Source organism: Salvelinus fontinalis, chromosome 4, assembly GCF_029448725.1.
Source record: "Salvelinus fontinalis isolate EN_2023a chromosome 4, ASM2944872v1, whole genome shotgun sequence".
NCBI classification, from domain to species: Eukaryota; Metazoa; Chordata; class Actinopteri; order Salmoniformes; family Salmonidae; genus Salvelinus; species Salvelinus fontinalis.
Genome location: NC_074668.1, coordinates 67,534,836 through 67,551,288, shown reverse-complemented (window position 1 = coordinate 67,551,288; position 16,453 = coordinate 67,534,836). Strand labels below are relative to the sequence as shown.

The 16,453-nt window shown below is 45.2% G+C and overlaps 1 protein-coding gene across 1 annotated transcript in view; it reads right to left on the bottom strand.

Annotated features, from left to right (window-relative positions):
- The window catches only part of zfhx3b (zinc finger homeobox 3b), a 413,258-nt gene that overhangs the window by 310,142 nt on the left and 86,663 nt on the right, over window positions 1-16,453 (bottom strand). Inside the window, exon 2 of the mRNA XM_055921126.1 lies at window positions 2,933-3,054. The gene's annotated coding sequence lies outside the window, so the exon portion shown is untranslated. The remainder of the gene's footprint in view (window positions 1-2,932; window positions 3,055-16,453) is intronic.

Genomic DNA, 16,453 nt, shown 5'->3' with positions numbered 1-16,453 from the left:
AAATCAAGGTACACAATTTCACAATAAAGTTAAAGGCTATTTGCTGAATTGCACATTCCTATGTGTGTTGGTTAAATGCACCTTGATCTCACAGGAAACAAGTTCATCTATTCAACTTTCCTGGAGCACAATCTACTCCGACAAATTACTGATGTTGAGGAAGTTAGTGCTTTTAAAAAAGTTTTGTAAGCATGTATTCCTGGTTTATCACATACATATTAATATTGTTTCTCTGAGCCCAGCTTTTCAAACATTAAAACAAATAGCCTGCAAATGTGCTTCTAACTTCATGTTCAATTCCCACAATTAGAGGACAATATGATAATACAGTCATCTGAACACAGGCCACATCAGTTCTAATCTACCATTTGCACAGCTCAATGAAGTCAATAGCAGATATCTATTTGAGCAGGAAGCCCCATTTTGAAACATACTTCATGATGAACATGTATAGTATATATGACCTGTCCAAATACATGTCATGACAGCTAAGATGATACATGCAGGCTGAGAAAAGGTGTCCAATTCTAGATGACTTTCATCTCTGTGAAATGATATACCACTTTTCCTAAAGGAACTAAAAGTATGAATTGTCTTTTTTCGTCCTTCACCTGCATGAGCTGGTGTGTGTCACTTGCCAATTTCCTGGTTGGAGAAAAAAAAACTCCACCTATGTTCCTGTGAGTTTGTCCCAATGTGTAATCTCCACCGGTTATACACAAAGCAGACCAATTCAACAAGTTGCTAATACTGCTAATATACTACTGTAGTCAAACTAATGATGTCCAACAACTGTTGAAACACATAGAGAGTTTGATTAAACTACGACACTTTATGTTTTATGCAATTGTGACTACGGAAATGGACCCATTTGTTCCAGTCAGCGAGAAATAAAATGTACATTTATGTTTTTTTGAGTAGGCCTATGTGTAGGTAACATAGCTGGGCCGACTCACTCTGCTCTCTGTCCAGATTTAAATACAGGCTGGGAAAGCAGACATCTGTCCAACGGGGAAATGAATAACATATTACAATACATTGATTGCATATAAAGTGCCCACAGTAAGTATAGTACCAGTTAATAGGACTTGATCTTGACTATTCATAGTATGCTACTCTCCCAATAGAACACTTTGATAGGCCACCTGTTATTTCCCATAGACCTAATCAGTGAAAAAGCATAGGAATGGTAAGGGCAGAAAATGTACAGAATGAGAGAGAGAGAGAGAGAGAGAGAGAGAGAGAGAGAGAGCGAGAGCGAGAAGGAGATGGAGAGATGTAGTGAGAGACCCAGAGTATGAGAGGTGGTCCCAGGTGCCTGTGTTTTTTATATTAAAAAAACCTGCCTGTCATTAGGGGCACTTTGCATCGAGAAAGAGATCGTGTTTCCGGAGAGAGTCCCTTCATGAGAGACAGGTCACGGCCACGGGCCTTCGCCTGACACATAATTGCTGATATTGATTATAGGTTATCATATGCTGCAGGCTATTTGTAAGATAATGCCACAGGGGTTAATTTGTTAGCCATTAACCTCTTGGGCTTGGGGCTGTGTACATGTGAATTAAGTTTAAAACAAGTTCTGACTGGTTCACCCGGCTACACCTCCTAAATGGGCCGGTAATGTGGTTAAATTGAAATTACAATACAACACCATCAAATCAGGATGGTCTGAGCACATTTTGCTGCTGTGGATTTTCAAGAGAAAGCAGAGAGCTGGGATTTCTCCAGCACACACCTTCAAGCACTCTGACAATTAGTCCCCTTTCAAACCCTCCACAAGCAGCTCCTCAAAGGCCTTTTCTGTGCCCAGGCTTTTGAAGCAGCTCCCTCCATCGAAAAATGCAAGTGACATTTACAGGAAAGTCCTTTTCCCCTTTGTAAAAAACTGTGAAGTGCCTGCATGTCAACACCCAACAATCTGGAAGTCAGGCCAGGCTGTCAATGGAAATCTAAAGCACAGAATCATTTGAAAAGGCAGACAAGCCACGTTGCAGTAACTCTGAGAAGTTGAGTCCTGCATAGAGGTTATAAAAGCTATGAACATATGTTAATCGTTGTATATTGGGTAATATACTGTATATATAATTATGGACCTTTTAAGGCTATTTTGGAAATCATGCTAATTATATTTTGCCAAGTGCATTTTTGCAGTTTCAGAAAGTATAAGCTATTATTGAGGATGCATAAGTTAACTCACACGTGTGTTTATGATAACTCATGGAAATCACAATGAGTGATGGGTTCAACAGAGCTGACAATGAAACTCACTGACTTACAGTAAAACATTTACAGAATTAAAATACAGTACGAACTTCCACTGAGTGTGTAAAACTTGAAAATACACATTTGACTGAAACTTCAATTCCCTGTAAGTATCAAAGCATGTGAAGGACATTTTAGTTTCATCCCATCAAAAAAATAGCACATCAAAAACACAGACCAAAGCAAAAAGTGGCAACCTTTGAGAAAGTCGATCAGAGATGTACAGGCACATAAAGAACAGTAAACATAGCCCACAGCCAACAGCAATCTGAGAACAGACAACCCACCTCAACCTCAAACATGGAACATTTGCCACCTCAGAGCGATTCATTTCTGTACACCTGTAAACCTACACAATATCAACCAGAGGAACAAGTTCCTCACAATACGGTAAAAGCTGTGGAAGTAAGCAGCGAAGGTGTGTGTGTAGGTGTCCGTGTGTGTGCGCATGTGTAAGCATGTACGCGTGTGTGTGCGCGCAAGTGACAGAGTAACAGAGTGACAGAGAGAGGAAGAGAGAGCGAGAGGGAGAGCGAGAGTCAGAGTGAGTGAGTGCTGGTCAGCAGATCAGTCAGCTCAGTTGATAGAGCAGAGAGCAGAGAGCAGGGTGCAGGGTGCAGAGAGCAGGGTGCTCAGCTCCACAGTAAAGCAGGAAGGGAATCAGCAGTACCTGGTTGGAGTAGTCCAGTTGTAGGATCAGGATCAGATCAGACGTCCAGCATGGCTTCCATTAATTATCCTCCAGTAGGATGTGTGTTCTGGGCTCACTCCTGTTCTCCTGACCTGACTCTCCTACACAGCCCAGGGGAAGGAGGGAAGGACAGGAGCCAGGGAAGAGAGGAAGAGAGAGAATTGGGAGAGGGAGTGAGAGAGAGGAGAGAGAGAGAGAGAGGTAGAGAGTCAGAGACACTGCTACTCTGACACCATGACTGATCCACGTGAGATTGATCACACACACACACAGCCGGGCCTCTGCAGTGACAGGAGGGAATGTCAGGGAGCAGGACGGTTTGTCTAGCCTAGGGACACACACACACACACATGACACACACCCCTACACACACACACACACCCCAGCACACACTCACACACACACACACACACACACACATGACCAGAACTCATGCAACTGAAATTGTATTTGGCTAAAATTACACCAATGCATTGCTATTGTTTTTGTTTTAAAAAATCCATAAATAATTTAAAACAAAAATAACAGTATTCCCCCATGCTACAGTGAGCAGAGCCTGTCTCAAACCTATCTGAGGGACTATGAAAATAATTTGGTATCTCAGCAGCAGCAGCAGCCTATTAGCAGTAACTCAGAGCCTAGGCCCCCCCCCCTGAGCATCTGCTCTGTATTCTAATGCCTGCTAGATTGCAGGGCAGCTGGAATCGGACAGCCAAATAAAAAGGGTCAAAAGTCTAGCGTGGAGCGGGGAGAGGGCCACCACCACAGACAATAGACAATATAAGCAGAGCAGCATTACGTAGGAGAGGCAGCCGGCCACACGCCACCCTGGCCTCTGTTCCTTTAGGGAGGACAGGGTTCACTCCCAGCACACCACTGACTCACATCAATCCTCAAGCCTCGGATACACACCACTATCCACATATAGGGAACATAGGGAAGATCTAGGAAAGGTTTATCTGTTCACGTTTATGCATTCTGTAGATTTTTTAAAAACATTTCCTTAATGAGTGCATTTTTGTTAGGTGTGTATCACTTTAATGGTGCACTAGGTCACTTTTATTCCAAGCGTTTGACTTCACAGCCAGACATATTTCCCTGATATAATTGTCATTGATTTCCTTGGATCATGCATATTATGCATACCATAAAGTACATAAGGCAAATAAACATGAACCAATTGGGTTTTCCGCACGGACGTTTATTTGAAAATCAATTCGCATTGCATTAAACACATATAAAGGGGTGACCGTTCAGCTCGCTCTTCTGCTTAGAAAAATCACATTTTATAAATCAGCCTCCCTCCCCTCCACCCCCTTCCTCTGCTCCTCTCCCTGGCCCTGGCCTGTGTGTCTCAGTCTCAGTCACTCAGCTGGCCCCTGTATGCAGATTGATCCAGATGGACGTAGCGTCCAGACACCCCAGACCCCGTGGCTGAACTTGACTCCCTGTCCCAGGGCTACAGATGGGAGGGAGGGCCCCTCACCTTTGGTGAACCCTGGGTCTCCCCTAAAACAAACAGCGGCAGACAACCTATAGAGGGGCTCCTCTCCTCTAACTCCTCGCTATTCCGTTGGCATCAGCAATCAGTCTGGATTGAATACAGATCTCTTTCCCAGCAGCACACGCTGCAGATAGCTGATCAATACTGGGGCATTATCACAGAACGCTTCCTCAAACACAGTGTCAACAACCATGTCCTGGTCGGGAGGGTGTGATCGCTGGGGTGGAAAGGAGAAGAGAGGAGCCGGCGGTCAGTAGAGAGCAGAGGAGAGGATGAGGCTGAGAGAGGAGAAAGAGAGCCCGAACCCTGAGGGGCCGCAGGCCTGAGTGGTTGTGCCGCTGAGCATGCTGGGCCGCGATTTAAAAGGAGATCACAGGGCTATACCTCAGAGCAGCTCAAGCCCCTTCCATCTCATTTCCTTTCTCTTCATCCCTCTCTCCTCTCCCTCTCTCCCACTCGCTCACTCACTCACTCACTCACTCCCACATTCTCCATTTTACAGGCTACCATTCATTTTGATATGATTTCAGAGAAAATATTCAGTTAACTTTGACATTTAGCGGGAGGCATTTGAATATGCAGGACCTCTCCTGTGCTGACAGACACCTTTGATTGGAAAATGAGAGATGCCACCAGAGGGAAAACTACAGAGATCATCAGAATAATGATAATAATATTTCTGCCAATTACAGTAATCACTTGTGTGTCCTTTTGTTAAGAACAAACATGCTGTATCTGAGCTGATGGGGGATAATATCACTCCACTGCAACACAGTGAGCCCTGTTTTATTTGTAACCATGGCTGGTAAACACTTAGACTGAACAAAAATATCACACACATTAAAAAAAACTCTGTCACACACACAGAGCATAAAAAATATTCAGGGCCCTCTCCATTCCTAACCCTGAGACCCAAGGTGTACAATCAGTGTAACATCTGGGTTGATTCCCTGCCTTGTTTCCCTGGGGCTTCTCTTGCCATTCTAACCTTGTTTCTGCCCAAGCCCCGCTCCACTCCACTCCTCCCTACTCTGCTCTGCTCTGCCTGGGTAATACTGTTTCACCGTCCCCCTGGTTAGTCTCTCACACACTGACTGGCTTTATCACAGAGAAATCTACACGGCTCCACGACTCCAGCATTTACCTAGCGCCCGGCCAAAACAAAGGCTGCATCTTCATCAAACACCAGTCAGCAGAGACAAAAAAAGGGTTGAGGGACTGCTTTATGAATTATTAAGATTGAAATCTTTCTCCGATTACCTGTCCTTTCCTCCTTCCATTCCCTTTTCTTCCCTTTCTTTTTCTTTTTCGGTTAAATTTTAAAACATTTATATCCCTCTGTTCCTGAGTAAACGAGCTCGGGGCAGATTTTCCATTAAAAATAAAAGTTGAAGTGAGGAGGATGGAGAAGTAGTAGCTCGTCGGTTTTAGATTTGAGTCATCTTTAATCAGCCCAGTGTTTCTGTACTGGGGAAGAAAGAGTCAGATGAAACAAGCGCATAATTATTTTTTTTCTTGTTAGTTTGCTTCAGTCTTGGATGTTGGAAACTTAAAAGGAATGAAAGAGAAAGACCTTCTTACCTTTTATTATTACTGTCAGTGCTCCCTTCGCTCACTCTCCCTTTGTTGAGAGGTCTAAGCAATTTTCCAACTTATTACAAAAATGATGCATTAACAATGTTCTTGCCATTATCCTGGGTCAGGTGTTTTAGAATAGTGGATTTATGGCTGAGGGCCCTAGCAACACTCTAATGACAGTCTGGCTGTATCAAAGAGACTGGACTTAACCTGAGATAGGATCTCTCTCTCTTCACACCAAGCTCTCAATGCTTCATCCACTGCTTTAAAACACATTAATACGTCAAAGAATGAAAATCCACATTTGAACAAATGTAGATATCGACACAAAGTAATACATTGAGTCAGCTAATAAAATAGTTACAATCAGCATGATGACAAATGTGGTTGTTTCTTTGTGTCATCCTATCATGAAGGTCAAATACCTTTAATACTATTCTAATCAATTGCAGAAATGGGGTGTATCAGCCATGTCGTGGAGGAGCTCATTTAGTATCATCTCATTGACTAGTGCTGTATTAGGAACAAAGAGAGCTCTGGCCAATGAGACAATGCAGTCCCATGTTGGAGACACAGAGAAACAAGTGGCCGACTGTGACCGCTGAATATGTCCTCTCCACTGAAAGACCATCATAAACACACTATCTGTACAGAGGTCATCATTCAAGCCCCTTAGGAACACTACTGGACTAAGAGCCAAGCTGGGACCCCTACCCACAGACTCAGAGGGGCCCCATTGAGAGCTCTCACTATGGGCCTGTGCCAAGGCTAAACCAAGGGACTGAGTTAGTTATATCCTCCTATCTATGGCAGATATAATTCAGGGTCTCTGAGATGTGGTCATACATCCTGAGTGGATGTAGCGTGTTTAAATGGTTCCTAATCAAATATTTCTGGGGGTGGGTGTGCTGACTGAATTCTGCTCCCCATCCCAGGGCTCATTAAAGGTCTCTGACCGTCCAGGACGATGGATAAGTGCTCCTACGGCTCAGTTATGATTTATTAAGGGGGAAGCCTGGCGGGCCCACACCACATCCACCACAACGCCTCAGGACACTCAAGCCATGGACACATTTTAGGGGTAAAGGCTTGGAAAAGAGGCAGCCTCTTCCGAACAGATTTACATCATCTGAAGCTCATTTCAGAATGAATTATGGATGACTAAATGAAATACATAGGAGTTTAGGCTTTTAAATAATTCCCCGTACTCTTATCCACCTACTTTTCCTTTCTAACTTTCTCCTCTCTCTCTCTCTCTCTCTCTCTCTCTCTCTCTCTCTCTCTCTCTCTCTCTCTCTCTCTCTCTCTCTCTCTCCTCTCTCTCTCTCTCTCTCTCTCTCTCTCTCTCTCCTCTCTCTCTCTCTCTCTCTCTCTCTCTCTCTCTCTCTCTCTCTCTCTCTCTCTCTCTCTCTCTCTCTCTCTCTCTCTCGTTTGGATGTGCGCAGAACAGCGGCATTGCCCTGAGCTAAAGAAATCCATGTCCATTTGCTCTTTAGAGCATGCCACTAATGGGGAGAAGAAGGGAAAGAAGGGTGGTGTTTAAAAATGGATGGATGTGAAGATGGTCAGATCTGAGCAAACAAACAAGTTGGGCTAATTCATTTGTTTGGCTGGAAGGGAGGGGAGGATGGGAATGAGGGCTGGCCGTGTGGTGGTCAGCTCTGTCTGTCAGACCTGGGGCAATGTTGATCTGTTCAGGGCAGTGGGGGAGATGGATGCAAGCGCTAGGATCAGCCTTTAGAGGTGCTGGGGTGTCAGGGTTAGTGTACCCCCTTCCCTCCTGAATCCTCTGGTCAGAACTTTAGACAAAAGCTGCCCTTTAGGGAGGGTCAGAGGATCTTTTAGGGCAGAGAGAGGCAGGAGAGAGGCAGGAGAGTCACAGACAGACCAGTAGTGAGTCAGGTTCTAGCTTCTACTGGAGAAAGGTTTGTCTTCTGTTAGCCGAGGTAACGGGCTTAGCTGTTGGAGGATAGATCTTTTTTTCTCCAACGCCACAGTTCATTTTCAAATCTCCAACATCCTCTGCCTGTCTGTTTTTCCTCTACCTCTTCTTTTCTACTGTTCTTTGCTTTCATTCTTTTCTTTTAAGAGGAAACTGGAGCTGGGCGGTGATAGTGATAGATGGCTCAGCGCTCTAACACTTTATCCAATCCGGCGCAGATTTCATCCAATAAAGAATCACTTGTGCACTCTCAAACTAAATAGAAGTCAGGCAGCGGAGAGAAAGGGGCTGCCGTGTGTTTCTGAGCTGCCAAAATCAAATTTTCTTAAAGCTACCTCGGCGGTGGCTGGCGGAAGAGGCAGCAACAGCCATGACTGGCCGGGGCCACAGCCGTCTGCACACACAATTTAATCCATCACAGAGCGCCTGACACCATATCAATCAACCTTTCATCAGCATGCCTCGCCAAAAAACAATATTTCCATTCAATGGCCTCCGACTGGACCAGGCCTGCAACCCAGCGACCAATGGGAAGGACCAGAGGACCCTAGCTGGGTCAGTACCGTCCTACACTCACACACACACACACACACACACACACACACACACACACACACACACACACACACACACACACACACACACACACACACACACACACACACACACACACACACACACACACACACACACACACACACACACACATACATATACACACAGCATAGTACACTACACACCCTGACACCTCCATCTGACTACTAGCATAGACGCCTGGCGATATATTTCCACTCTCTCTCACACTGCAGATATGGACACTCCCCTTACCAGAGAAACATATTCACAATCTGCAAATTGAGCCAAGTTAATATAAAATGATCCTAATGCTAGAATGATAGAAATACATGGGTGTATGGATAGACACATTACAAATAATAAACAATAACAAAACAATGCTATGTTCATAGGAGGACCGGTCTGATTGTCAGTGGAAAAATAGTGTATGGTGATGTCCACCCTCCATGTTAGCTCATCTCTCACATCCATAGACCATCCATAGACAGGACCCAGTTAAACAGAAGTGAAGTGTGGTTCTCCCATACAGACAGGGTGGAACTGACTGAGATACAGGGCCCTGAGATGGACACACACACACACACACACACACACACACACACACACACACACACACACACACACACACACACACACACACACACACACACACACACACACACACACACACACACACACACACACACACACACACACACACACACACACACACACACACACACACACACACACACACACACACGAAAGGAATAACAAGCCCCCTGTCTTACTGATACCACCACCACTGACAACCACAACAGAAAAACAACTCAGTCCACTGTCCTTCATTATCTTTATACTGTATGACACCCCCTCGCTCTCCTCACATCCAACCCCTGATCAACCCCTCCAACCCCTGATCACCCCCCCCCCCCCCCTCCCTCCCATCCCTGGCCTTTGTTCCGGGAACATGGCCCCTCTGTATCCCACAGGCTGTGGCTCCAATGGCCTATGATTTATAATTCATAGGGGCGGCTTTTATATGGGACCTTAGTCTACCTGATACCCTGCCAGTGGCCCTGTCTGCTCCTGTCCCGGGACAGTGGGAGGGGGCCTCTTCATTACGCCTACTTGGCCACGCTGCACTCACATGACACCCGGCCCTTTGAAGCCCTGCTGCGCTATACAACAGCACTGTATGCAGATTGGCCCTAATGATCTTCCGGATAGGTTTCCCACTCAAATGATATTGAATCATATTCCTGAAATGGAGGCTTGTTTTACTCCATAACCCTATGTGTCTCTGTGTCACTGCTCTTTCAATCTAGATCTCTCCGGCTTTCACTGTCTTCTACCCTCTCTCACACAGGTAATACCACATGCATACTCCTATTGAAAGACTTACATACACTTTTTTTTATCCAGACACCTACACACACATTTCTCTTTCTACTTGTTCTACCTTTCACCCTGAAAACGTGAAATACTGTATCTCCAGTTAAGCCTTTTCCATAAACATGGTTGAATGTGTTCTTTCTTCCTTCAGGACCTGTATACCTCAGGTCTCAGGATATCTACTGACTGTAGTGTGCCCTCTGTCCTATCCTCCCTTGTACACCACTGAGGTCAACAACCCAGACAATCTGTTCTACTCTATGCTGCTCTATTCTGCTCTGTTCTGCTCTGTTCTGCTCTATGCTGCTCTGTTCTGCTCTGTTCTGCCCTGTTCTGCTCTATGCTGCTCTGTGCTGCTCTGTGCTGCTCTGTTGTGCTCTGTTGTGCTCTGTTATGCTCTGTGCTGCCCTGTTCTGCTCTGTGCTGCTCTGTGCTGCTCTGTTCTGCTCTGTGCTGCTCTGTGCTGCCCTGTTCTGCTCTGTGCTGCTCTGTGCTGCTCTGTGCTGCTCTGTTCTGCTCTGTTCTGCTCTGTGCTACCCTGTTCTGCTCTGTTCTGCTCTGTGCTGCCCTGTTCTGCTCTGTGCTGCTCTGTGCTGCTCTGTTCTGCTCTGTGCTGCTCTGTCCTGCTCTTTTCTGCTCTGTTCTGCTCTGTGCTGCTCTGTGTTGCTCTGTTGTGCTCTGTTTTGCTCTGTGCTGCTCTGTGTTGCTCTGTTGTGCTCTGTTTTGCTCTGTGCTGCTCTGTGTTGCTCTGTTGTGCTCTGTTTTGCTCTGTTCTGCTCTGTGCTGCTCTGTGTTGCTCTGTTGTGTTCTGTTCTGCTCTGTCCTGCTCTGTGCTGCTCTGTTGTGCTCTGTTTTGCTCTGTGCTGCTCTGTGTTGCTCTGTTCTGCTCTGTGCTGCTCTGTGTTGCTCTGTTGTGCTCTGTTCTGCTCTGTCCTGCTCTGTTGTGCTCTGTTTTGCTCTGTGCTGCTCTGTGTTGCTCTGTTGTGCTCTGTTTTGCTCTGTCCTGCTCTGTGCTGCTCTGTTTTGCTCTGTGCTGCTCTGTGCTGCTCTGTGTTGCTCTGTTCCGCTCTGTGCTCAGCCCCCCCCCCCCCACCCACAAGTGTCTCTCTGCTCTGTGCTGCTCTGTTCTGCTCTGTTCTGCTCTGTTCTGCTGTGTGCTGCTCTGTGTTGCTCTGTTCTGCTCTGTTTTGCTCTGTGCTCAGCCCCCCCCCCCCCCCCCAAGAGTGTCTCTCTGCTCTGTGCTGCGCTGTTCTGTTCTGTGCTGCTCTGTGCTGCTCTGTGCTGCTCTGTGTTGCTCTGTTCCGCTCTGTGCTGCTCTGTGCTACTCTGTGCTCAGGGCCCTGGGCTCTGCTCACCCTCCATGCTTCACTGACTTCATGAACCTCGGTGATGCTCCAGCAGGCCAAACACTGTACTTGTTGTCGATACCCCCCCCACCCACCCACCCCCCCACGAGTGTCTCAGGCGCAGGGGAGAGCTTGTCGGATTGCCAGCGGCGGGTTAAACGATAAAGAGAGGGCAGCTCAGTCTGGATCACAGGCGTGTATTATTGTTGTTGTTGCTAAGTGCTCCCAACTAATTATTCCTCCCTGATTTACAAATGGAGCTGCGTCTCATTTCCATATCAATGAGGGGAGAACGGGAGGGGAGCACGTCAAGGAGGGGGGGTTAAGCGTGTGGCTAAGCTCAGAGAGCATACAGAGAGCCTCTCATCCCGACAACACAGGAACACAGACGTACACCCAACAATCACACCCCCTGCTGTGCAAGACTAATAAAGAGGACGAAACAGAATGGTGAATGGGGTGTTGTGTGTGTATGTGCGTGTTTGGGGGGTTGGAGGGGGGTGGATTGGCATGGAGAGGGGATTTCTGTCAAATCAGTGGGCTGGCGTTGGATTAGTTAAGTTGTAGCGCTGGCCGGCGCTCCATGGAGATCATTTAGGCAATTACCAAGAACAAAGACAGCTGCAATGTTCAACAGCTCACTTCAAAGGTCCTACACCAGACCAGACGAACGGTTACAGCACGCTGGTCAATTTCCATACAAACCGCCTCCCCACACCCCACTACTGTATAACCCTCAACCTACTCCTCCTCAACTCATGCCTTCAGGCATTCTGGCTGTGCTAATGAACAGCAACCCCCCCCCCCCCCCCCCCCTCCAAACACACTTCATGATGTCGACACTGGCCTTGTGAAGCACAAAGAGTCTGAGGCTGGGGAGGAGACAGTACAGTGAAGGACAATAAAACACTAACATTGTCTCTTGCCTTTTGTCTGGTGTTTAGCCTCGTGAACAGCCTCTAAAAAAAGGCTGGATAAAAAGAGTGAAATACATATATTGTAACACAAGTTGCTAGTCTCTAGTGACAGCTTTATTCATTTAACGGAGATGTGTTGTTTAATCTGAAAGACTGTATCTAAGCAGTAGCAGAGTCACTCGTGAACACCAAGCGGGCCTGAGCACAGAGCAAAACAGAGCAGAACAGAGCAGAACAGAGCAGAACAGAGCAGAACAGAGCAGAATTTGGACCTCAATTTTTTTTATTTTAGTTAAATAGTTCAGTTAGGGGTGAGGATTATTTATCTTAGCTCTGAAGACTGTTAATTGCACTCTTTATTATTTTTGACAGCAAACATTTTTACAAAGGAAAGGGGCTGGTTGACAAAGCCTCAACTGAATGGCCATCAGTGATTTCCCTCCAAGTTGTGTCTGTGTGATAGTTGGCAGCATTACCACTTGATACAGAACAAATCACCCTGTGGTGCTTTAGACTAATGTATATACATTCAACAGCTTTTGCTACATTCACCATAGCCACAAACAGTGACACTTTGAGTATCTGACTGTAGTGAGAACGTGTGCTGGAAAGCACAACAATGGAAGTGTACCATTAGAACTGCTCTGTTTGTGACAGGTGACAGGTGACAGACTACAGACCTACTCTCAGACGAGTCATTATGAATGGTTGGCTCAGGGCTGAATCAGACACTTGATTCAATCACCTCATCCAGCCCATGAATCCACTCCAGTCTATTCAGATAGTTAGTTCCTATTCAGATGGAAGTGGTGAGTGGCGAGTAGCCCTCCAGGGCCTGACTCGGCTCGATGTAGTCCTTACAGCGTTTTGTACATGGTTATGTTATTTCTCACTTCCACTGTCTTTGCGACTTCATGTTTAAAAAATCTTTGTGTGAGCGATAAAATATTCAAATCATGTGCGTTTGCATCTGAGCACATGAAAGGGAGAGCTGCCATGAGAGAGTGTGTTACTGTGTGCTGACAGTGCCAGTCAAACCCAATCTGTGTGTCTGGGGCTCAGAGGCTCTGTGTTAAAACAGGCTGGGAGAGGCTGCAGCATTGAGTATGACAGGACTTTATGGAGGACAGCTAGGCTAGACTGTTCAGTGTTCAGTCTGCTTCTCCATCCACATCACAACCACTTCAGACCGGAGCTTAGCAGAACGGGACATGGATCAGTGTATCACACACGTGCACATAAATGCACGTGCATACACACACGCATGCGCACCAGCACGCGCACGCACGCACACACACACACACACACACACACACACACACACACACACACACACACACACACACACACACACACACACACACACACACACACACACACACACACACACACACACACACACACACACACAGAGAGAGAGAGAGAGAGAGCTCTGGTCCCCCCCCCCATCTCACATCAGACTGGGTCATGTTATTTTGTAAAGATCCAAGACAAACATACAAGCAACCAAATCCTCTACTCAGGATTGGGTTTCTAATCACGCACTATAAATTATTCAGCCCAGACAAAATCTGCCTCCCCAAATGTTTATCGATGCAGGACGGACAGTGTCAGACTGGTGACATGGATATTGATGCTGCCAACAGAGTTGGGAAGGAGACGAGGGGTGAGGCGGGGCGGGGCGGGGGAGTTGGCCCAGGTCAGAGAACCAGGGATAGATACCCAGAACGTTAGACAAATGCAGCCAGGAACCTCAGCCACCATGGAAGTTATCGATTGACTTTGAGGATCCAGAGAACAAGAGACAAGGAGCTGCACAGAAAAAAGAAAGAGGGAGAAATTAAATGAAGAAAAAGCTGATAAAACAATGACATGAAGAGGAGACAGATAAAGTGGTATGGGGGAGGAATAAGATGAAAGAGAGAGAAATAAAAGAAGGGATGTCATTAGAAGTCCTCCTGTCACGTTTGTCGATGGAAGGATCGGACCAAGGCGCAGCGTGCGTAGAGTTCCACATATTTTAATAAATCGAAACTCATCAAACAAAAAACAAACAAGCACAAACGAAACGTGACGTTCTGGGCTGCTCACAGGCAGCTACACAAAAACAAGATTCCACAAACTAAAGGTGGGAAAAGGCTGCCTAACTATGATCCCCAATCAGAGACAACGATAGACAGCTGCCTCTGATTGGGAACCATACCCGGCCAACAAAGAAATAGAAAAACTAGAATGCCCACCCTAATCTCACCCTGACCTAACCAAATAGAGAAATAAAAAGGCTCTCTAAGGTCAGGGCGTGACACCTCCTTTCATTCCCACACAAAAGCAGTTACAGTTTCTTTCAATTGCTTACATGCATTGGTCAAAACTGAAGTCACATTGTCAAAACTCATCACAGTCAGCGAAACAGAAGTGTATGTGGACCAAACTGTGAATCATTTTCATTGCTTTCACACAAAATGCATCCAATGACCACGTTCTCCGAAATCCATGAACTCTTTTCTCACTCATACTCCACCACCTGCAAACTATATATTTGCAGCACATGATTTCAAATGCTAACACACTGTTTCCAAAACTGTTAAAAACACATTCAAAACAGAATGATGCCAAATGTAGTGCATTTCTGCAGTAACCAGATTGAAACATGTAGAAAATCTGGGCAGAATATTATCAGATGTGCAGGAAATTGCCATTGTTGACATTATAATTGGCAACAACGCAATAAAACTGCGGGAAATTCAGGACAGAGTGCAGGCAGACAAAATCACTTTAGGGAATGTGAATACGGTCAGCACAACGACAATGGCCAGAGTCCTAGAGAAACATTAAATAAGGATGAAGCAGTTGTACACTGGTCCCTTTGAGAGAAACGGTGAACGTGTGAAAGAACTCCGGTGTCAATATGTCCAGGTAAAATGTCTGTTCAATAACCAAACAGGGTACATACACAGCTATGCATAATGTAAAGTACTGTAAAACTGTGGATTTACTGTATTTTAGAGAGTAATGGAGATGGAAGCCAGGCAAACTGCACATACATTCATCTTTGTGGATGAAGCTTGATTCAACCTGGCAAAAACACACCTCAGGGGAAGAAATGTGATTGGACAGAGAGCAACTGTGGATGTCCCAGGCCAGAGAGGAGCTAACATCACAATGTGTGCAGCACTGTCCAATGACGATTTGCTGTTACACAAACCACTCATTGGCCCCTACAATACAGAGAGGCTCTTTTCTTTTCTGGATGACCTGCATAATCGACTTCATGTTGATGAGAATTTGTGGAGAGAGGGAGAACTAGAACTCTCACAGTACTATACAGTATGAGTGATTATACTACACATGTTGTTGATTTTTTGTTGTAATTATTATTGCAGCGCTGGAATTTCACAAATTTGTTTTTTCTTTCAACTTTTTATTTTTCACAAGTAAATTGCTATATGCAAAGATATAGAAAAAAATGAAGGCTATTGAAGCAAATTGCTGCATTTCTGATTCATTCTTGTTACATACTTTAGGGTACTTTAGTACAGTCAATAAAGTGAAAAGGCGTTATTCTTATTCTATAATGAAAACTGATTTATGTGAAACATCATTCAAACTTCAAAGAGAAAAGTTCATCATTTATGTAATTCTCCCTGTTGTTAGTGTTTTGTAGGTCAGTGTGTTATGAGTGTCAATGTATGCTTTCTGAGTGAGAATTGTTGCCAGTGTTATGGTCGAACAAGCTTATTTTGTGACATGTCTGAAGTGTTTTGGTTGTTTGAGTGAGTTTTGGAGGTGAGATTAACTGTTTGGCCAAGATGCATGTTGGTAATGCAGACTGTGTGAAGAGTTTTGAAAAAGTTGCTTCAGTATTGATCGATACTTGTTAGCAACTGAAAAAAACTGTAATGTGAGGCTGAACATACAGATATATTACAGCAGCATATTCTCATTATTATTAACACTAATAAGGCGAGATCACATTGTGAAGAACAGCCCCACCGCTGCTACCGCTGCTATCGCTGCTAATGCTAATAGTCACAGGACTCATAATGGTAATGTCATGAGCTTTTTTTTTCATCATGGAAGCGGTTCTATTGTCATCTTCTCATTCATCTGACAGAAGTTATATTCGCCCAAATCCAACACTGGCTAATTTAACACTGATAATATGAAATAATGCATTCTTTACATTTATTAAATTCACATGTGGAAATATAATATACCATCACAATCTCATCAGATGCCCTCCTCCCTCTCCCTCCCCTGCTC